Here is a 21,981-nt window from a genome sequence, read left to right as displayed (position 1 = left end):
CGCTGCTCGGCTGATCCAGCAGGAGCAAACGTATGCGAAAAATGTACGTAGAATCAGCTTTTCAGTGAAGAGCAGCCAGGCACATTTTAGCAAGTTTTACTTGTAAGTGGGGTTGGAAACGCTTTTCAGGCTCAATACTGGGCTCAAAACATGCAGTCCTGATGTCTCTCATGATAGGAGGTGGTTAAGTAGAAATTCGCTGCTCGGCTGACCCTGCAGGAGCAAACGTATGCTAAAAATGTTCGTAGAATGAGATTTTCAGTGAAGAGCAGCCTGGCACATTTTAGCAAGTTTTACTTGTAAGGGGGGTTGGGAAACGCTTTTCCATACTCAATACTGGGCTCAAAAGATGCAGCCCTGATGTCTCTCATGATAGCAGGTGGTTAAGTAGAAATTCGCTGCTCGGCTGAACCAGCAGGATCAAACGTATGCTAAAAATGTTCGTAGAATGAGATTTTCAGTGAAGAGCAGCCAGGCACATTTTAGCAAGTTTTACTTGTAAGTGGGGTTGGAAACGCTTTTCAGGCTCAATACTGGGCTCAAAAGATGCAGCCCTGATGTCTCTCATGATAGCAGGTGGTTAAGTAGAAATTCGCTGCTCGGCTGACCCTGCAGGAGCAAACGTATGCTAAAAATGTTCGTAGAATGAGATTTTCAGTGAAGAGCTGCCAGGCACATTTTAGCAAGTTTTACTTGTAAGTGGGGTTGGAAACGCTTTTCAGGCTCAGTACTGGGCTCAAAACATGCAGCCCTGATGTCTCTCATGATAGCAGGTGGTTAAGTAGAAATTCGCTGCTCGGCTGACCCTGCAGGAGCAAACATATGCTAAAAATGTTCGTAGAATGAGATTTTCAGTGAAGAGCAGCCAGGCACATTTTAGCAAGTTTTACTTGTAAGTGGGGTTGGAAACGCTTTTCAGGCTCAGTACTGGCCTCAAAAGATGCAGCCCTGATGTCTCTCATGATAGCAGGTGGTTAAGTAGAAATTCGCTGCTCGGTTGACCCTGCAGGATCAAACGTATGCTAAAAATGTTCGTAGAATGAGCTTTTCATTGAAGAGCAGCCAGGCACATTTTAGCAAGTTTTACTTGTAAGTGGGGATGGAAACGCTTTTTAGGCTCAGGACTGGGCTCAAAAGATGCAGCCCTGATGTCTCTCATGATAGCAGGTGGTTAAGTAGAAATTTGCTGCTCGGCTGACCCTGCAGGAGCAAACGTATGCTAAAAATGTTCGTACAATGAGATTTTCAGTGAAGAGCAGCCAGGCACATTTTAGCAAGTTTTACTTGTAAGTGGGGTTGGAAATGCTTTTCAGGCTCAATACTGGGCTCAAAAGATGCAGCCCTGATGTCTCTCATGATAGCAGGTGGTTAAGTAGAAATTCGCTGCTCGGCTGATCCAGCAGGAGCAAACGTATGCGAAAAATGTACGTAGAATGAGCTTTTCAGTGAAGAGCAGCCAGGCACATTTTAGCAAGTTTTACTTGTAAGTGGGGTTGGAAACGCTTTTCAGGCTCAATACTGGGCTCAAAACATGCAGTCCTGATGTCTCTCATGATAGGAGGTGGTTAAGTAGAAATTCGCTGCTCGGCTGACCCTGCAGGAGCAAACGTATGTTAAAAATGTTCGTAGAATGAGATTTTCAGTGAAGAGCAGCCAGGCACATTTTAGCAAGTTTTACTTGTAAGTGGGGTTGGAAACGCTTTTCAGGCTCAATACTGGGCTCAAAAGATGCAGCCCTGATGTCTCTCATGATAGCAGGTGGTTAAGTAGAAATTCGCTGCTCGGCTGACCCTGCAGGAGCAAACGTATGCGAAAAATGTTCGTAGAATGAGTTTTTCAGTGAAGAGCAGCCAGGCACATTTTAGCAAGTTTTACTTGTAAGTGGGGTTGGAAACCCATACTCAATACTGGGCTCAAAAGATGCAGCCCTGATGTCTCTCATGATAGCAGGTGGTTAAGTAGAAATTCGCTGCTCGGCTGATCCAGCAGGAGCAAACATATGCGAAAAATGCACGTAGAATGAGCTTTTCAGTGAAGAGCAGCCAGGCACATTTTAGCAAGTTTTACTTGTAAGTGGGGTTGGAAACCCATACTCAATACTGGGCTCAAAAGATGCAGCCCTGATGTCTCTCATGATAGCAGGTGGTTAAGTAGAAATTCGCTGCTCGGCTGATCCAGCAGGAGCAAACATATGCGAAAAATGTACGTAGAATGAGCTTTTCAGTGAAGAGCAGCCTGGCACATTTTAGCAAGTTTTACTTGTAAGGGGGGTTGGAAACGCTTATCCATACTCAATACTGGGCTCAAAAGATGCAGCCCTGATGTCTCTCATGATAGCAGGTGGTTAAGTAGAAATTCGCTGCTCGGCTGACCCTGCAGGAGCAAACATATGCCAAAAATGTACGTAGAATGAGATTTTCAGTGAATAGCAGCCAGGCACATTTTAGCAAGTTTTACTTGTAAGTGGGGTTGGAAACGCTTTTCAGGCTCAATACTGGGCTCAAAAGATGCAGCCCTGATCTCTCATGATAGCAGGTGGTTAAGTAGAAATTTGCTGCTCGGCTGACCCTGCAGGAGCAAACGTATGCTAACAATGTTCGTAGAATGAGATTTTCAGTGAAGAGCAGCCAGGCACATTTTAGCAAGTTTTACTTGTAAGTGGGGTTGGAAACGCTTTTCAGGCTCAATACTGGGCTCAAAAGATGCAGCCCTGATGTCTCTCATGATAGCAGGTGGTTAAGTAGAAATTCGCTGCTCGGCTGATCCAGCAGGAGCAAACGTATGCGAAAAATGTACGTAGAATGAGCTTTTCAGTGAAGAGCAGCCAGGCACATTTTAGCAAGTTTTACTTGTAAGTGGGGTTGGAAACGCTTTTCAGGCTCAATACTGGGCTCAAAACATGCAGTCCTGATGTCTCTCATGATAGGAGGTGGTTAAGTAGAAATTCGCTGCTCGGCTGACCCTGCAGGAGCAAACGTATGCTAAAAATGTTCGTAGAATGAGATTTTCAGTGAAGAGCAGCCTGGCACATTTTAGCAAGTTTTACTTGTAAGGGGGGTTGGGAAACGCTTTTCCATACTCAATACTGGGCTCAAAAGATGCAGCCCTGATGTCTCTCATGATAGCAGGTGGTTAAGTAGAAATTCGCTGCTCGGCTGAACCAGCAGGATCAAACGTATGCTAAAAATGTTCGTAGAATGAGATTTTCAGTGAAGAGCAGCCAGGCACATTTTAGCAAGTTTTACTTGTAAGTGGGGTTGGAAACGCTTTTCAGGCTCAATACTGGGCTCAAAAGATGCAGCCCTGATGTCTCTCATGATAGCAGGTGGTTAAGTAGAAATTCGCTGCTCGGCTGACCCTGCAGGAGCAAACGTATGCTAAAAATGTTCGTAGAATGAGATTTTCAGTGAAGAGCTGCCAGGCACATTTTAGCAAGTTTTACTTGTAAGTGGGGTTGGAAACGCTTTTCAGGCTCAGTACTGGGCTCAAAACATGCAGCCTTGATGTCTCTCATGATAGCAGGTGGTTAAGTAGAAATTCGCTGCTCGGCTGACCCTGCAGGAGCAAACGTATGCTAAAAATGTTCGTAGAATGAGCTTTTCATTGAAGAGCAGCCAGGCACATTTTAGCAAGTTTTACTTGTAAGTGGGGATGGAAACGCTTTTTAGGCTCAGTACTGGGCTCAAAAGATGCAGCCCTGATGTCTCTCATGATAGCAGGTGGTTAAGTAGAAATTTGCTGCTCGGCTGACCCTGCAGGAGCAAACGTATGCTAAAAATGTTCGTAGAATGAGATTTTCAGTGAAGATCAGCCAGGCACAATTTAGCAAGTTTTACTTGTAAGTGGGGTTGGAAACGCTTTTCAGGCTCAATACTGGGCTCAAAAGATGCAGCCCTGATGTCTCTCATGATAGCAGGTGGTTAAGTAGAAATTTGCTGCTCGGCTGACCCTGCAGGAGCAAACGTATGCTAAAAATGTTCGTAGAATGAGATTTTCAGTGAAGAGCAGCCTGGCACATTTTAGCAAGTTTTACTTGTAAGGGAGGTTGGAAACGCTTTTCCATACTCAATACTGGGCTCAAAAGATGCAGCCCTGATGTCTCTCATGATAGCAGGTGGTTAAATAGAAATTCGCTGCTCGGCTGATCCAGCAGGAGCAAACATATGCGAAAAATGCACGTAGAATTAGCTTTTCAGTGAAGAGCAGCCAGGCACATTTTAGCAAGTTTTACTTGTAAGTGGGGATGGAAACGCTTTTTAGGCTCAGTACTGGGCTCAAAAGATGCAGCCCTGATGTCTCTCATGATAGCAGGTGGTTAAGTAGAAATTCGCTGCTCGGCTGACCCTGCAGGAGCAAACGTATGCTAAAAATGTTCGTAGAATGAGATTTTCAGTGAAGAGCAGCCTGGCACATTTTAGCAAGTTTTACTTGTAAGGGGGGTTGGAAACGCTTTTCAGGCTCAATACTGGGCTCAAAAGATGCAGCCCTGATGTCTCTCATGATAGCAGGTGGTTAAGTAGAAATTCGCTGCTCGGCTGACCCTGCAGGAGCAAATGTATGCTAAAAATGTTCGTAGAATGAGATTTTCAGTGAAGAGCAGCCAGGCACATTTTAGCAAGTTTTACTTATAAGTGGGGTTGGAAACGCTTTTCAGGCTCAGTACTGGGCTCAAAACATGCAGTCCTGATGTCTCTCATGATAGGAGGTGGTTAAGTAGAAATTCGCTGCTCGGCTGACCCTGCAGGAGCAAACGTATGCTAAAAATGTTCGTAGAATGAGATTTTCAGTGAAGAGCAGCCTGGCACATTTTAGCAAGTTTTACTTGTAAGGGGGGTTGGGAAACGCTTTTCCATACTCAATACTGGGCTCAAAAGATGCAGCCCTGATGTCTCTCATGATAGCAGGTGGTTAAGTAGAAATTCGCTGCTCGGCTGAACCAGCAGGATCAAACGTATGCTAAAAATGTTCGTAGAATGAGATTTTCAGTGAAGAGCAGCCAGGCACATTTTAGCAAGTTTTACTTGTAAGTGGGGTTGGAAACGCTTTTCAGGCTCAATACTGGGCTCAAAAGATGCAGCCCTGATGTCTCTCATGATTTCAGGTGGTTAAGTAGAAATTCGCTGCTCGGCTGACCCTGCAGGAGCAAACGTATGCTAAAAATGTTCGTAGAATGAGATTTTCAGTGAAGAGCTGCCAGGCACATTTTAGCAAGTTTTACTTGTAAGTGGGGTTGGAAACGCTTTTCAGGCTCAGTACTGGGCTCAAAACATGCAGCCCTGATGTCTCTCATGATAGCAGGTGGTTAAGTAGAAATTCGCTGCTCGGCTGACCCTGCAGGAGCAAACGTATGCTAAAAATGTTCGTAGAATGAGATTTTCAGTGAAGAGCAGCCAGGCACATTTTAGCAAGTTTTACTTGTAAGTGGGGTTGGAAACGCTTTTCAGGCTCAGTACTGGCCTCAAAAGATGCAGCCCTGATGTCTCTCATGATAGCAGGTGGTTAAGTAGAAATTCGCTGCTCGGTTGACCCTGCAGGATCAAACGTATGCTAAAAATGTTCGTAGAATGAGCTTTTCATTGAAGAGCAGCCAGGCACATTTGAGCAAGTTTTACTTGTAAGTGGGGATGGAAACGCTTTTTAGGCTCAGTACTGGGCTCAAAAGATGCAGCCCTGATGTCTCTCATGATAGCAGGTGGTTAAGTAGAAATTCGCTGCTCGGCTGACCCTGCAGGAGCAAACGTATGCTAAAAATGTTCGTAGAATGAGATTTTCAGTGAAGATCAGCCAGGCACAATTTAGCAAGTTTTACTTGTAAGTGGGGTTGGAAACGCTTTTCAGGCTCAATACTGGGCTCAAAAGATGCAGCTCTGATGTCTCTCATGATAGCAGGTGGTTAAGTAGAAATTCGCTGCTCGGCTGACCCTGCAGGAGCAAACGTATGCTAAAAATGTTCGTAGAATGAGATTTTCAGGGAAGAGCAGCCTGGCACATTTTAGCAAGTTTTACTTGTAAGGGAGGTTGGAAACGCTTTTCCATACTCAATACTGGGCTCAAAAGATGCAGCCCTGATGTCTCTCATGATAGCAGGTGGTTAAATAGAAATTCGCTGCTCGGCTGATCCAGCAGGAGCAAACATATGCGAAAAATGCACGTAGAATGAGCTTTTCAGTGAAGAGCAGCCAGGCACATTTTAGCAAGTTTTACTTGTAAGTGGGGATGGAAACGCTTTTTAGGCTCAGTACTGGGCTCAAAAGATGCAGCCCTGATGTCTCTCATGATAGCAGGTGGTTAAGTAGAAATTCGCTGCTCGGCTGACCCTGCAGGAGCAAACGTATGCTAAAAATGTTCGTAGAATGAGATTTTCAGTGAAGAGCAGCCTGGCACATTTTAGCAAGTTTTACTTGTAAGGGGGGTTGGAAACGCTTTTCAGGCTCAATACTGGGCTCAAAAGATGCAGCCCTGATGTCTCTCATGATAGCAGGTGGTTAAGTAGAAATTTGCTGCTCGGCTGACCCTGCAGGAGCAAACGTATGCTAAAAATGTTCGTAGAATGAGATTTTCAGTGAAGAGCAGCCTGGCACATTTTAGCAAGTTTTACTTGTAAGGGAGGTTGGAAACGCTTTTCCATACTCAATACTGGGCTCAAAAGATGCAGCCCTGATGTCTCTCATGATAGCAGGTGGTTAAATAGAAATTCGCTGCTCGGCTGATCCAGCAGGAGCAAACATATGCGAAAAATGCACGTAGAATGAGCTTTTCAGTGAAGAGCAGCCAGGCACATTTTAGCAAGTTTTACTTGTAAGTGGGGATGGAAACGCTTTTTAGGCTCAGTACTGGGCTCAAAAGATGCAGCCCTGATGTCTCTCATGATAGCAGGTGGTTAAGTAGAAATTCGCTGCTCGGCTGACCCTGCAGGAGCAAACGTATGCTAAAAATGTTCGTAGAATGAGATTTTCAGTGAAGAGCAGCCTGGCACATTTTAGCAAGTTTTACTTGTAAGGGGGGTTGGAAACGCTTTTCAGGCTCAATACTGGGCTCAAAAGATGCAGCCCTGATGTCTCTCATGATAGCAGGTGGTTAAGTAGAAATTTGCTGCTCGGCTGACCCTGCAGGAGCAAACGTATGCTAAAAATGTTCGTAGAATGAGATTTTCAGTGAAGAGCAGCCTGGCACATTTTAGCAAGTTTTACTTGTAAGGGAGGTTGGAAACGCTTTTCCATACTCAATACTGGGCTCAAAAGATGCAGCCCTGATGTCTCTCATGATAGCAGGTGGTTAAATAGAAATTCGCTGCTCGGCTGATCCAGCAGGAGCAAACATATGCGAAAAATGCACGTAGAATTAGCTTTTCAGTGAAGAGCAGCCAGGCACATTTTAGCAAGTTTTACTTGTAAGTGGGGTTGGAAACGCTTTTCAGGCTCAGTACTGGCCTCAGAAGATGCAGCCCTGATGTCTCTCATGATAGCAGGTGGTTAAGTAGAAATTCGCTGCTCGGTTGACCCTGCAGGATCAAACGTATGCTAAAAATGTTCGTAGAATGAGCTTTTCATTGAAGAGCAGCCAGGCACATTTTAGCAAGTTTTACTTGTAAGTGGGGATGGAAACGCTTTTTAGGCTCAGTACTGGGCTCAAAAGATGCAGCCCTGATGTCTCTCAAGATAGCAGGTGGTTAAGTAGAAATTCGCTGCTCGGCTGACCCTGCAGGAGCAAACGTATGCTAAAAATGTTCGTAGAATGAGATTTTCAGTGAAGAGCAGCCTGGCACATTTTAGCAAGTTTTACTTGTAAGGGGGGTTGGAAACGCTTTTCCATACTCAATACTGGGCTCAAAAGATGCAGCCCTGATGTCTCTCATGATAGCAGGTGGTTAAGTAGAAATTTGCTGCTCGGCTGATCCAGCAGGAGCAAACATATGCGAAAAATGTACGTAGAATGAGCTTTTCAGTGAAGAGCAGCCAGGCACATTTTAGCAAGTTTTACTTGTAAGTGGGGTTGGAAATGCTTTTCAGGCTCAATACTGGGCTCAAAACATGCAGCCCTGATGTCTCTCATGATAGCAGGTGGTTAAGTAGAAATTCGCTGCTCGGCTGACCCAGCAGGAACAAACGTATGCCAAAAATGTACGTAGAATGAGATTTTCAGTGAATAGCAGCCAGGCACTGAGGTACTGGGTTTTTAAGAACCGGTACAGAACCGGTAACCCAGCGGTGCCAGGGGATCAACACCCAGAGACCTCGGGTTCTCCTGAGTCAGACCTACAGAAACTTCAGAGTCTTCTAGGTGAAGTCAAAGATTAGTTTATTGGCTGCAACCAAGGTGACAGGGTCCTCGAAGTACAATTCGAGTATATTCAGGAGACTGCACACTTTCACGAAGTTAGGCTTCTCTTCTTATACATAATATTCAGCCTTGGGCAAAACATTTCTTGGATTCGTGGTATTTCATTTATGGTTACTGATTACAAAAGAAAAGCAGAGTCATGATGACAAGCACATATTTCACGTCGTGCTGCCCATAACAAATCATCCGGCAAGGCCCAACATTTCATCAGATATCGCTGGACCCCTAATAAAAACGGTCACCTCCCCTTCATAAAGCAAGTGAAGAAAAGGAGTGGAGAAAGATGTGAGCGAGATATGGCAGGTGTGCGCGCTGAAATGGTTTTATGGCTGGTTGAGCCTAGATGCTATCTTGCTCGGCCACTGGGAGGGAACTGACCTAACGAGTTCGGCCTGGGGCAATGGTTCTAACTTGTACTGGGGTCAGGGAGAAGTCGATTAAGGAGTATGTGTCCTTGTGGAATCAAATTCAACTGGATTAAGGCCTATGTAAAGGGCAACATGTAGCTAAGGGTAGAGAATGCAAATGGTGATTTCGAGGTGAAATCGTCACTCGAATACGCCGAAAATACATGTACTTGATGTACTCGTCATTCTCGGTCTTTTGATACCAAATTCGTCCTATTTCGACAAAGTTTTTATTCTCGAGTTCAGTACTTTATATGGATCCAGATTTTTCAGAACCACAGACCCTCCTTTTGCCCTTACATAGGCAATTAATCTATCCTCATGTTAATCTGAGTCCAGATCTATATTCCTAAAGTCATTGAGATGTTGCTGCAACATCATTCTAGTGCTGAGAGCATGTCTTGACACAGGCTTCCTTACACATGATGTAACACAGAGGCCACATATTGCAGGAGCACACTGTATGCATAGACAGAACAGGAAAAGAATGGCTAAGACCATCCCATTGACCATCAGAATTTTCCATCCCCAGTCAGATATTAGTTCCCAGAACCATCCCATTAACGACCAATCTCCTTTATCCACATGAATAGATTCGGAAATCTTATGTAGTTTGGAGATGGCCCCGTACACTGTCGGAGCATTATCTGGAATAAAAAATGCAACAACTGGACTGGATCAATTTGCATACTCCACCTCGGTCCGCAAGTATTACATCCAAAGCGACCCGGTTCTGAAGGGTCATCAGTCGATCCGACTGGAGCTCAGCAGTCAGGTTACTAAGGGCACCAGCAGTTTCAATCACGGTGGATTCAACTACCCTTGTCAATTGCCTTATGTTTCTGCTGTTAGCCATGGCTCCCCAGAACGGCAGGAAACCCATTGCAAAGTCACCAAATTCTTGACCTGCAGTGTCTTCTTTACTCAAAACACCTCTAACTACCCTTGTCCGATGGTAATCCGCCGCTGCTGTGTAGGTGGGAGGTAACAGGAATGAAACAAAACATGAGCCCGAGAAGTCAGGGGGCAACCATGTATAGGCTCTATCATGGCAGATGAAATAAGTACCCTTAGCGGCTAAAAAGGCAGGGGAAGTCTGAGATCCAAAAACATACGTTTCTGTACAGACACTCTTCCCTAGCTGAGCTCTGGGATTCCTGCCAATACCTTGCAGACACAGGTGACCTTGATGGGGTACGATCCAGATAGGGGACGATCTTTTGGCTTGCTGTTTCTCACTTAATGTAGTGCCATATCCGGTCACATTCCAACCTACATATGCAAGTATCTCATCATCCGGGGTATCTTCGTAAGAAGTTACTTCCTTGATCATGTCAACTATACCCTTGACTAGGGCGCTAGTCTTGAGGTTGTCTTTTACAGAACGTAGGGGTTGGATTTCTCGTGCATATATGAACATTGTCCTATATGCCCATACTGACCCATTGCGACTAAATGGCAGGACCAAATAGGGGATACCTCTATCCGTGGTGTGGGGCATGAGACCGCACACCCAACAGTTGGTTGTGTTCATTACAAGTTGGTGTTGGTGTAATAACTGAACGAAGGAGTTATTAATGAACTCTAATCTCCTATTTGATTCGTGGTCAGGCAAAGGGTGGAAAGAATGAGAGGAAACAGTAGGGGGAGGTATGGGTGATGTAGTGGGCGCAATTGTCACGTGAAAAGAGAATAAAACATAGCTTATCAAAAAGACCATTACGCTAAATAGCATAAAAATACACATTATTATAAAGTTTTTCTTCGTCATTGTTTTCAAAAGTCTCTGCTTAAAGTTCATTTGTTTGGCAGGCCTCTCCACATCAGGAAACTCCATCCTCTCTAAGGTGCTGCCCGCGGCGGTAGGTTGTTTCTGCTAAAGGATACTTCCGTCAGTCTAGGGCAGCTCCCTTGGACTAACCGGAACCAGCGACCTATCGTCGTCAGCTGCACCCAAAAGTCTTTAATCAACCGCGACCCTAGCAGCGGAACCCGGATGGCGGTTCAAAAAAACAAAAAGAAGCAAGTTATCTAGATGGGAGAATCTGCACTTTAAAAAATAGTATTTGGGAAAAACGCATTTTTTATTAGTCCACAGGTTTTTCTCTCGGATCATAAAATAAATCACTTTTACTTTAGTCTGTTTTTCTTGGTCGTAAATTGTAGCGTCTTTTCCCGGGTACTGTCTGGTCCAGAAATAGTAGTTCAGGTTCCACAGAGTTCAATTGTTCTGGTGGTGGCACAGTTTCTTGGAAAATGTTCTCACTCTTACAATCACGTTTAGCTTCTTTTACACGTTCATCAGTTGTGCGCTCTGAGTCAGTGCCTCCTTTCCGGACCCATTGGTCATGTGGCAGAGGGAAGGGTATCTTCTTACAATGGATCCCGTGGACCCAATTGGTCTTTCCTTCCACCCTAACAGTCGACCTTGTAGACAGGAGGACGAGGTGAGGCCCGGTCCATCTGGGCTGGTCGTTTCTTGTCCTCTGGAAGTTTCGGACAAGCACCCAGGAACCGGGGTCAATGGAGTGACCCGGTGTCTCAGAGACCGGAGGCAAGGTGTTGTGAACCTGTTGATATAAAACACGCAATTTAGCCGTCAATTCATACAAATAGTCAAGCAAAATGGGGTGTTGCAGCTCGCTAAACTTCGTGGGTCTAGGCACTCCCCATATGTTGGCTGGCCGACCAAAGATTATTTCATAGGGGCTGAGTTTCATTCGAGAATGCACAGTCATTCTGGTGGATAGGAGTGCTAAGGGTAGAGCGTCAGGCCATTTAAGACCTGTGCTCGCTTGGATTTTGGCCAATTTAAGTTTAAGCGTCCCATTGTAACATTCCACTAATCCAGCTGATTGGGGGTGATTTGCAGCGTGGAACTTCTGCCTAATGCCTAGCCCTTCACACACTCTTTTGATCACACAACCCACAAATTCACTTCCGTTGTCGGACCAGACCATTCTAGGCATTCCGAACCTGGGGAAGAACTCTTTCACAAGGGCTTTCGCTGTGGACAAGGCAGTATTGTCCCTTAGAGGATAGGCTTCTACCCATCTTGAGAAGGCACAAACAACCACGAGCACGTATTTTAAGTTGTTGCACCTCTCCATGTGTATGAAATCTAGCTGCAAAACCTCGAACGGATACGTAGGAGGTGCAAAATGACCAGCTGGAGTTGGGGTTCCCCTACCAGGATTGTGCTTCAGACATACCATGCAATTCTTGACAACATTCTCTGCACACTTGGGAATCCCTGAATTCTTCCACACTGGCGCCAACAACTCGCAAATCCCTTTCGCGCTGATATGGGCCATCCCATGAGCCATTGTAACCACTGCAGGCACATATGCATCGGGTAACAACCATCTCTGTTGCTCTGTCGATTCAATCCAACAACCATTTGCATCCATTCTCCCTGTACTTTCTCTCCACATGCTTAACTCTTTCTCCGTGGCCTCAGCTTGGATGGACTTCACACTTTCTATCGTGTCTTCACATATTCCAACATCACCAGTCCATCTTTCTGGGCTCGCAACATACATTCGGCTCATCATATTCTTTGCAGTGTCCTTAGCAGTTTCATCAGCGAATGCATTTCCACGACCAACATCATCAGTCACTTTCTTGTGTGCACTACATTTCACGATCGCTACTTTCAGGGGCAACGTCAGTGATTCAAGAAGCTCATTCACCAACTGACCATGCTGAATCTTGGCTCCATGCGAAGTCAGGAACCCACGTTCTCTCCACAATCGTCCAAAACTGTGAGCCACTCCAAAAGCATACTGGCTGTCGGTATAGACAGTCACTTTCATTCCTTTAGATAACACACATGCTCTCGTCAGTGCCACGAGTTCAGCGGCTTGAGCTGAACCATGTGGTATTCGCGCAGTTTCAATGATTGTGTGCAAAGTTGTGACAGCATATGCTGTAGTCACGTTACCATTTGGGAGTTTAAAGCAGGAACCATCCACCCACAATGTACCATCACATTCAGCAAGAGGAGTGTCGAATAAATCAACTCTCCCTTTCGTCTCTTCCTCTGTTCTGTTCAATTACGTCTTTTTCAATCAACTCGCAAACAATCGCTAGCAAAGCTTTTTCGCCTTCATTGGATATCCTGTATTGGGGAATTCGTGGCATTTTGACATTCGGCTTCAATGTTACAACATACGGTGGAATTTCTAAAAGACCTACATCATTCGGACCAGTAGCCCAAAGAATATCTGGTAGAAGTGCCAATTCTGCTGGAAGTGTATTTCTCGACAAATACATGGGAGAAACCACTTTCTTACCTAAAGTAAGTTGTACTCCTGAGGGAGAACAGTACAAAGTCGCATATAATCTTTTTAGCAAATCTAATCCTAGCAGATTTTCACCACAACCTGTTGTCAAAATAAGGGGTGCTTCGAATTCACAAGGACCAACAGAAAGAGATAAAGGGTCAGAAATTGGATTTTTAACCGGGGCGCCAGAAAAACCTACGGAAACGTTCATTTTGCCAGACAAAGGTGCGCCAGGGAGTTTGGAGTGCATAATAGAACTCTTTGTAGCACCAGTATCCAACAGAAAAGGTTCTGACACACCCGATGTAATCACCTCAACGTAAGGTCCACTCTGATCTACTGGAACTGAAACAACTCCCTCTCCTTGTCTTAGGCTGTCCTAGCAATCATTACTCTCCCACTGCTCATTTTCTGTGTAATACTCGTCAACGTAGTATTGAGCTGTCCTGTCAGATACGTTATTTTGCTGGTCAAACCTGTTCATAGAGTTTTGTGGTGGAAGGGGACGTGTGTCCTGAGGGGCGTTTCCACGCCCTCTACCTCTAGGCGCTTGCTGACTACTACGACCTCTTACGCCAGAAATTCCATTTGCACGTTGTGGTAGGGCAGGACAGTCATATTTGTAATGACCCTCTTGTTTGCAGTATAGACACTGGTTGGGACCTACGCGGTTTTGATTGTAATCGAATCTTTGCAAGTTTCTCTGAGGCTGCTGAAAAGTGTTCTGGTAATGATTCGGACCATTATTATTTTTATTACCACCACCACGTGGCGGATAGGCTTGCTGTAGCAAAACCTTCGTTTTGAGTTCTCTAGTTTTCTTCTCTACTTTATCTTTCTCATCTTTGTCTCTATTCTCGTAGTACTGTGCGGTAGCTAATATCCGAATCTTTTAATTTCCTACACAAATCTGGAAGAAGATTGTGCACAAATTTATCGACAAACAATCTCTGACCACCTTCTGTGGTCATATCTTGACCGCTATGGTCAATGAATGTTTCTTCAAATCTGGTGAAGAAATCTGACACAGTTTCTTCTTTCTTTTGCTTGCATGCAGATAACTTATCCCAATTTACGCGTATTGCAGGCATTATCGTTTTCATGTAATCTACTATTCTACCAGGTAGTTCCGCTATCAAAGGCTCAGGCTTGGCACCACCGACTTGTCGCGCGTCTGCAGTAGTAATATTAGCCCACGTGTCACCTAATTCCTGGTCATGATCTACATGACGAATTTTTCCCCATAACGGCTGTGGAACAACGTTCCCGAATAACATATCGATATCGGCCAAATTCATTATACATGACCCAGCAGTTTGCGACAATTCTTTATAGTACCCTGCAGGATTTTCACGCGGATCTGGTAGTGTTTGTTTGAGTGCTAAAACTTCAGCTCGCTTCCATGGGACATGTACCCATACGCGGTGAAAGTGCGGCAGGACAGGTGGGACAGCTGTCGCGTCACCCTCTCTCCATTGTGGGGGAACTTCTCTCATAGGGTATTGTCGTGCCTTTTTTCTACCAGATGCACTAGATTCCGGTGGTGACCCAGAACTGCTTCCCTTACTTCGATATGAAAATAGCATCTCAACTGCTTTTTCCACATCGGGACCTACAATCATACCCTCTCCAAATTTAAATCGTACACGACACATCTCTTGTGGGATGCATTCTTGATCATTGTCTTCTAAATATTCGCCAAGAAAGACGCACATCTGTTCGAACACATATCTCTGCGTCGCTGCTTCCCATTGGTGGAAGACTTCCATGACAGACTGTACATCATATTTTGCAGTGTCCAGGACCCATTTCCGAGCTAAACTATTCAGGGAATCTCTCTCTTGATAATCAGGCAGTTGACTTCGCAACTGTCTTCTTCCTATGTTAGGGGTCGTAGCAGGCGACCCAAAAAGAGGTAAAAGAAGATTAGTAACAGTGCTGGCCATTTTCTGCCGAATGGAAGGTGAAACTGAAGGACAAGCAGATGAAAAAACGGGGTGAGGTAAGGCGGGGGTAGAGATGGCAGAAGAGGTATCAGGAATAATGGATGTGGTACTAGGCAAAATCATAGAGGGGGCATTAGGAGATGTAGAAAACACTGTAGGCAAAATCGTAGAAAACACAGGTGAAACAGAAGTGGTCGGTGGGCCTGGAGGAGGCTGCACCGAAGAAGTAGGAGCCAGCTGAAGAGCAGCTGGTGGGTGCTGTGGAAGAGCCAGAGGCGCAGCTTGTGCAACTAAAGGTTGCGGGGGTGCTGTGGCATTCTGCGCATAGGGGGGTGGTGAAGTTAATAATTGCGACATTAATTGGTCTTTTTCACGCTCTTTTGCTGTCCCTTGCTGAAGAGACGGCAAAACTGGATAACATTTATCTATTGCCATTTTACGTTGCCTGTGCAACTGCTCATTTATCTGCTCTTCCTCATTATCTTTAAACTGCACGGCAGCTTGCATTACTGAAAGTCCCCCTTCTCTCTTATTTTTCTTAGCTAATTTAATTTCTTTTTGTTTGGCTTCTTTGCGCCATAAGCGGAAAGAGTCAAACATCGCCGGCCGGGCTTTCTTTTTGAAGAGTTTAACTTCAAGGTTGTCTAAGATTTCAGAATCAAAGCTACCATATTGGGGCCATTTTAAAACACCATCTTTCCTAGTGTATTTAATCCATACCTCGTTGTAAACGATGGGGCCTACCCCATGTTTAGCGTATAGCTCGTAAGTCGGAGTTCCAACTGGAGGAACCGGACATGAGTCCTCCAATCGGGAGTCCCTATTGTTACTACCAAGACAAAACCAATTCCCGAGTCTAAGACTAGGCATCCTCGCTCTCTAGTCTAGTTCCAAAACTTCAAAGGATTTATCGTTTACGATATTTCTCGTGAAAACACGAGTCCTTCGGTTAAGGTGCTTGCAAGAACCAATAAAATCCTTTTGTATCTCTAAGATACCACAAAGTAAGTCCAACTAAGGACTGGGAGACGCTCCACTTATACTTAACTGAAAATATCGATGGCTTCACCAGAAGACTCGTCTCAGCGTTTCGCTCTACCGAAAATTTCAAGGGTCCAACATCAGGGCGATAGCCAGGGCAGCAGTCCTTGTAGCCGTCGGGAAGCGGGGAACCTCGCAGTAAAGACCTTCGGACCACGTCGACATGCAGGGGTCGATGAGGTGGTGGGCCCTCCTCCGGAATTTTCACACGAAGCTCCTCACGATCTTCAGGCTGATTGGTACCACAGGAATCGCCCCAAACGCTGGGCGCCAACTGAGGTACTGGGTTTTTAAGAACCGATACAGAACCGGTAACCCAGCGGTGCCAGGGGATCAACACCCAGAGACCTCGGGTTCTCCTGAGTCAGACCTACAGAAACTTCAGAGTCTTCTAGGTGAAGTCAAAGATTAGTTTATTGGCTGCAACCAAGGTGACAGGGTCCTCGAAGTACAATTCGAGTATATTCAGGAGACTGCACACTTTCACGAAGTTAGGCTTCTCTTCTTATACATAATATTCAGCCTTGGGCAAAACATTCCTTGGATTCGTGGTATTTCATTTATGGTTACTGATTACAAAAGAAAAGCAGAGTCATGATGACATGCACATATTTCACGTCGTGCTGCCCATAACAAATCATCCGGCAAGGCCCAACATTTCATCAGATATCGCTGGACCCCTAATAAAAACGGTCACCTCCCCTTCATAAAGCAAGTGAAGAAAAGGAGTGGAGAAAGATGTGAGCGAGATATGGCAGGTGTGCGCGCTGAAATGGTTTTATGGCTGGTTGAGCCTAGATGCTATCTTGCTCGGCCACTGGGAGGGAACTGACCTAACGAGTTCGGCCTGGGGCAATGGTTCTAACTTGTACTGGGGTCAGGGAGAAGTCGATTAAGGAGTATGTGTCCTTGTGGAATCAAATTCAACTGGATTAAGGCCTATGTAAAGGGCAACATGTAGCTAAGGGTAGAGAATGCAAATGGCGATTTCGAGGTGAAATCGTCACTCGAATACGCCGAAAATACATGTACTTGATGTACTCGTCATTCTCGGTCTTCTGATACCAAATTCGTCCTATTTCGACAAAGTTTTTATTCTCGAGTTCAGTACTTTATATGGATCCAGATTTTTCAGAACCACAATTGCAGCCAGGCACATTTTAGCAAGTTTTACTTGTAAGTGGGGATGGAAACGCTTTTTAGGCTCAGTACTGGGCTCAAAACATGCAGCCCTGATGTCTCTCATGTAGCAGGTGGTTAAGTAGAAATTCGCTGCTCGGCTGACCCTGCAGGAGCAAACGTATGCTAAAAATGTTCGTAGAATGAGATTTTCAGTGAAGAGCAGACAGGCACATTTTAGCAAGTTTTACTTGTAAGTGGGGTTGGAAACGCTTTTCAGGCTCAATACTGGGCTCAAAACATGCAGCCCTGATGTCTCTCATGATAGCAGGTGGTTAAGTAGAAATTCGCTGCTCGGCTGACCCAGCAGGAACAAACGTATGCCAAAAATATACGTAGAATGAGATTTTCAGTGAATAGCAGCCAGGCACATTTTAGCAAGTTTTACTTGTAAGTGGGGATGGAAACGCTTTTTAGGCTCAATACTGAGCTCAAAACATGCAGCCCTGATGTCTCCCATGTAGCAGGTGGTTAAGTAGAAATTCGCTGCTCGGCTGACCCTGCAGGAGCAAACGTATGCTAAAAATGTTCGTAGAATGAGATTTTCAGTGAAGAGCAGCCAGGCACATTTTAGCAAGTTTTACTTGTAAGTGGGGTTGGAAACGCTTTTCCATACTCAATACTGGGCTCAAAAGATGCAGCCCTGATGTCTCTCATGATAGCAGGTGGTTAAGTAGAAATTCGCTGCTCGGCTGAACCAGCAGGAGCAAACGTATGCGAAAAATGTTCGTAGAATGAGTTTTTCAGTGAAGAGCAGCCAGGCACATTTTAGCAAGTTTTACTTGTAAGTGGGGTTGGAAACGCTTTTCAGGCTCAATACTGAGCTCAAAACATGCAGCCCTGATGTCTCTCATGATAGCAGGTGGTTAGGTAGAAATTCGCTGCTCGGCTGACCCAGCAGGAACAAACGTATGCCAAAAATGTACGTAGAATGAGATTTTCAGTGAATAGCAGCCAGGCACATTTTAGCAAGTTTTACTTGTAAGTGGGGTTGGAAACGCTTTTCAGGCTCAGTACTGGGCTCAAAACATGCAGTCCTGATGTCTCTCATGATAGGAGGTGGTTAAGTAGAAATTCGCTGCTCGGCTGACCCTGCAGGAGCAAACGTATGCTAAAAATGTTCGTAGAATGAGATTTTCAGTGAATAGCAGCCAGGCACATTTTAGCAAGTTTTACTTGTAAGTGGGGTTGGAAACGCTTTTCAGGCTCAGTACTGGGCTCAAAACATGCAGTCCTGATGTCTCTCATGATAGGAGGTGGTTAAGTAGAAATTTGCTGCTCGGCTGACCCTGCAGGAGCAAACGTATGCTAAAAATGTTCGTAGAATGAGATTTTCAGTGAAGAGCAGCCTGGCACATTTTAGCAAGTTTTACTTGTAAGGGGGGTTGGAAACGCTTTTCAGGCTCAATACTGGGCTCAAAAGATGCAGCCCTGATGTCTCTCATGATAGCAGGTGGTTAAGTAGAAATTCGCTGCTCGGCTGAACCAGCAGGATCAAACGTATGCTAAAAATGTTCGTAGAATGAGATTTTCAGTGAAGAGCAGCCAGGCACATTTTAGCAAGTTTTACTTGTAAGTGGGGTTGGAAACGCTTTTCAGGCTCAATACTGGGCTCAAAAGATGCAGCCCTGATGTCTCTCATGATAGCAGGTAGTTAAGTAGAAATTCGCTGCTCGGCTGATCCAGCAGGAGCAAACATATGCGAAAAATGCACGTAGAATGAGCTTTTCAGTGAAGAGCAGCCAGGCACATTTTATCAAGTTTTACTTGTAAGTGGGGTTGGAAATGCTTTTCAGGCTCAATACTGGGCTCAAATGATGTCTCTCATGATAGCAGGTGGTTAAGTAGAAATTCGCTGCTCGGCCGACCCAGCAGGAGCAAACGTATGCGAAAAATGTACGTAGAATGAGCTTTTCAGTGAAGAGCAGCCAGGCACATTTTAGCAAGTTTTACTTGTAAGTGGGGTTGGAAACGCTTTTCAGGCTCAATACTGGGCTCAAAACATGCAGCCCTGATGTCTCTCATGATAGCAGGTGGTTAAGTAGAAATTCGCTGCTCGGCTGACCCAGCAGGAACAAACGTATGCCAAAAATGTACGTAGAATGAGATTTTCAGTGAATAGCAGCCAGGCACATTTTAGCAAGTTTTACTTGTAAGTGGGGATGGAAACGCTTTTTAGGCTCAATACTGAGCTCAAAACATGCAGCCCTGATGTCTCTCATGATAGCAGGTGGTTAAGTAGAAATTCGCTGCTCGGCTGACCCTGCAGGAGCAAACGTATGCTAAAAATGTACGTAGAATGAGATTTTCAGTGAAGAGCAGCCAGGCACATTTTAGCAAGTTTTACTTGTAAGTGGGGTTGGAAACGCTTTTCAGGCTCAATACTGGGCTCAAAAGATGCAGCCCTGATGTCTCTCATGATAGCAGGTGGTTAAGTAGAAATTCGCTGCTCGGCTGACCCAGCAGGAGCAAACGTATGCGAAAAATGTACGTAGAATGAGCTTTTCAGTGAAGAGCAGCCAGGCACATTTTAGCAAGTTTTACTTGTAAGTGGGGTTGGAAACGCTTTTCAGGCTCAATACTGGGCTCAAAACATGCAGCCCTGATGTCTCTCATGATAGCAGGTGGTTAAGTAGAAATTCGCTGCTCGGCTGACCCAGCAGGAACAAACGTATGCCAAAAATGTACGTAGAATGAGCTTTTCAGTGAAGAGCAGCCAGGCACATTTTAGCAAGTTTTACTTGTAAGTGGGGTTGGAAACGCTTTTCAGGCTCAGTACTGGGCTCAAAACATGCAGTCCTGATGTCTCTCATGATAGGAGGTGGTTAAGTAGAAATTCGCTGCTCGGCTGACCCTGCAGGAGCAAAAGTATCCTAAAAATGTTCGTAGAATGAGATTTTCAGTGAAGAGCAGCCTGGCACATTTTAGCAAGTTTTACTTGTAAGGGGGGTTGGAAACGCTTTTCCATACTCAATACTGGGCTCAAAAGATGCAGCCCTGATGTCTCTCATGATAGCAGGTGGTTAAGTAGAAATTCGCTGCTCGGCTGAACCAGCAGGAGCAAACGTATGCGAAAAATGTTCGTAGAATGAGTTTTTCAGTGAAGAGCAGCCAGGCACATTTTAGCAAGTTTTACTTGTAAGTGGGGTTGGAAACGCTTTTCAGGCTCAATACTGAGCTCAAAACATGCAGCCCTGATGTCTCTCATGATAGCAGTTGGTTAAGTAGAAATTCGCTGCTCGGCTGACCCTGCAGGAGCAAACGTATGCCAAAAATGTACGTAGAATGAGATTTTCAGTGAAGAGCAGCCAGGCACATTTTAGCAAGTTTTACTTGTAAGTGGGGTTGGAAACGCTTTTCAGGCTCAATACTGGGCTCAAAAGATGCAGCCCTGATGTCTCTCATGATAGCAGGTGGTTAAGTAGAAATTCGCTGCTCGGCTGACCCAGCAGGAGCAAACGTATGCGAAAAATGTACGTAGAATGAGCTTTTCAGTGAAGAGCAGCCAGGCACATTTTAGCAAGTTTTACTTGTAAGTGGGGTTGGAAACGCTTTTCAGGCTCAGTACTGGGCTCAAAACATGCAGTCCTGATGTCTCTCATGATAGGAGGTGGTTAAGTAGAAATTCGCTGCTCGGCTGACCCTGCAGGAGCAAAAGTATGCTAAAAATGTTCGTAGAATGAGATTTTCAGTGAAGAGCAGCCTGGCACATTTTAGCAAGTTTTACTTGTAAGGGGGGTTGGAAACGCTTTTCCATACTCAATACTGGGCTCAAAAGATGCAGCCCTGATGTCTCTCATGATAGCAGGTGGTTAAGTAGAAATTCGCTGCTCGGCTGAACCAGCAGGAGCAAACGTATGCGAAAAATGTTCGTAGAATGAGTTTTTCAGTGAAGAGCAGCCAGGCACATTTTAGCAAGTTTTACTTGTAAGTGGGGTTGGAAACGCTTTTCAGGCTCAATACTGAGCTCAAAACATGCAGCCCTGATGTCTCTCATGATAGCAGTTGGTTAAGTAGAAATTCGCTGCTCGGCTGACCCTGCAGGAGCAAACGTATTCCAAAAATGTACGTAGAATGAGATTTTCAGTGAAGAGCAGCCAGGCACATTTTAGCAAGTTTTACTTGTAAGTGGGGTTGGAAACGCTTTTCAGGCTCAATACTGGGCTCAAAAGATGCAGCCCTGATGTCTCTCATGATAGCAGGTGGTTAAGTAGAAATTCGCTGCTCGGCTGACCCAGCAGGAGCAAACGTATGCGAAAAATGTACGTAGAATGAGCTTTTCAGTGAAGAGCAGCCAGGCACATTTTAGCAAGTTTTACTTGTAAGTGGGATTGGAAATGCTTTTCAGGCTCAATACTGGGCTCAAAAGATGCAGCCCTGATGTCTCTCATGATAGCAGGTGGTTAAGTAGAAATTCGCTGCTCGGCTGACCCAGCAGGAGCAAACGTATGCGAAAAATGTACGTAGAATGAGCTTTTCAGTGAAGAGCAGCCAGGCACATTTTAGCAAGTTTTACTTGTAAGTGGGGTTGGAAATGCTTTTCAGGCTCAGTACTGAGCTCAAAACATGCAGTCCTGATGTCTCTCATGATAGGAGGTGGTTAAGTAGAAATTCGCTGCTCGGCTGACCCTGCAGGAGCAAAAGTATGCTAAAAATGTTCGTAGAATGAGATTTTCAGTGAAGAGCAGCCTGGCACATTTTAGCAAGTTTTACTTGTAAGGGGGGTTGGAAACGCTTTTCCATACTCAATACGGGGCTCAAAAGATGCAGCCCTGATGTCTC

Source organism: Lissotriton helveticus, chromosome 3_1 (genome assembly GCF_964261635.1).
Source record: "Lissotriton helveticus chromosome 3_1, aLisHel1.1, whole genome shotgun sequence".
NCBI lineage: Eukaryota > Metazoa > Chordata > Amphibia > Caudata > Salamandridae > Lissotriton > Lissotriton helveticus.
The sequence above is the reverse complement of the archived record's forward strand: the minus strand, read 5'-3'. Positions refer to the sequence as shown.